The sequence below is a fragment of the Schistocerca serialis genome, chromosome 8 (assembly GCF_023864345.2).
Source record: "Schistocerca serialis cubense isolate TAMUIC-IGC-003099 chromosome 8, iqSchSeri2.2, whole genome shotgun sequence".
In the NCBI taxonomy this organism is placed as follows: domain Eukaryota; kingdom Metazoa; phylum Arthropoda; class Insecta; order Orthoptera; family Acrididae; genus Schistocerca; species Schistocerca serialis.
This window is the reverse complement of record NC_064645.1, coordinates 505,534,667-505,536,325: the sequence shown is the minus strand read 5'-3', so window position 1 is coordinate 505,536,325 and position 1,659 is coordinate 505,534,667. Positions and strand designations below refer to the sequence as shown.

General features: G+C 40.1%; 1 protein-coding gene across 1 annotated transcript in view; it reads right to left on the bottom strand.

Annotated features, from left to right (window-relative positions):
• Positions 1-1,329: 1,329 nt before the first annotated feature.
• Positions 1,330-1,659, bottom strand: part of LOC126416322 (tRNA (cytosine(34)-C(5))-methyltransferase) — a 79,158-nt gene continuing 78,828 nt past the window's right edge. Inside the window, exon 15 of the mRNA XM_050083986.1 lies at positions 1,330-1,659. This exon is cut by the window's right edge and continues 539 nt beyond it. The gene's annotated coding sequence lies outside the window, so the exon portion shown is untranslated.

Below are 1,659 nucleotides of genomic sequence, written 5' to 3'. Positions count from 1 at the left end.
TTAACCACATGAAATACCTCCACTTACCCACCCGTGGTTCATCTGCAGTGACGAGCAGTCCCTCTCAAAATATACCGAGGGTCTCACTGAGGCTTTCACAGACCGTAATTATACTCCCAACCTCGTACAAAAACAAATCTCCCATGCCTTAACTTTCCAATCTCCCACAACTTCCCTAAGTCTCACTGTCCAGCCACAGAGGAGCATTCCCCTCATAACTCAGTACCACACAGAACTGGAGCAACTGAATACATTCTCCAACAGGGTTTCGACTACTGCTTGTCGTGCACTGAAAGGAGAAATGTCCTGGTCACTATCCTTCCCACCACTTCACAGCTTGTGCCATATGGATCATTCCCACCAACACCAACTTTTCCGAATTGCACAAGTGAGAACTCTTCCCTGCAATATATCCTACATTTCAATTACTCTCCTGGCCTCAACCTTCATTAGCCATTGTCCTCACCCATCCAGCCCCTTCCCTTTTCCCATTCCAGCACTTCACAGCCCTCATTCCACCAATGCACCCAGTGTTTTCACTTATCTCCTTTTCTGTAAACCTCCCCCCCCCCCCCCAAAAAAAAAACCTCTTCTCTGCCCTCCATCTAACCTCCCAACTGCACCTAGCTGCCCTACCATCTCTCCACCTCGCCCTTGAGCACTTTGCAGCACCTCTTCACTGTCCGCCACCCCTACCAAGCTATCCCTCCATCTGTGTGTGTGTGTGTGTGTGTGTGTGTGTTCTATTTTCGACACAATGGCTGAGAGATTATACTGGCAGTCTTTTTGTTGTGCCTATATGCAGCTCAGGAGTTCATCTCTCATGTTTGCGATGTTTCCTCCATGGGAGAGGACAGGATAAACTGATTTATAAAAAGTTGTAACTGTGAGTTATATTTTTATTAATGTATAGGTGTTTAATACTTTTATGCATTTATTTATAACAATTTCTGTAGAAGTTTCTGTCTTAACAGAAATATGTAACTAAGTTACTTTTGCAGTATTTCTATTTTACAAGTTTTTTGTAAGATCTTTTTCTTTTTGAAATTCATAATTCTCAGCCTACCATACAAAAAGTGCCACATTTCGCCACTGCTCAGCAACCATAATAAACAACAATGATGACACATCACATCCCATGCACATATTTTTTCTTCATCTTTTACACAACAATTTCTTTCCATCTCTTCAGTTTGGTTGGCATCTATAAAATAAAGGGACTTTCTCATTTGAGAGATAAGGATCCAAAGAATCTGTGGGGAAATGACAGTACACCTAGCTCTTATACTGCCTTGAGTTTGGTGGCACACATATTAACAATACTATTAATAAATTTCAATACCAATAATGAACTGTATTTATTAATACACAAAACCTGTACAGAAAAGGATAGAGCGTATTTAAAAATTCACAACTTTACTCTTCGTGCTCTGTGTGTAGCTTTAGATGACAAACTGAACAGTGATAAAAAAAAATTCTGGCACAGTCACTCACGTAGCACTTAGAACAATACCCCTGACAGCCACATAATAAATACAAAATCTTACACTCATAATTTAAAAAACAAACATAATGCAGTATTTTGCTTTCTCACAGTAGTGTTTGTTATCTGCTTACACAAAAAGCACGAAGTGGTCAAATGAAATATCACATTTTACA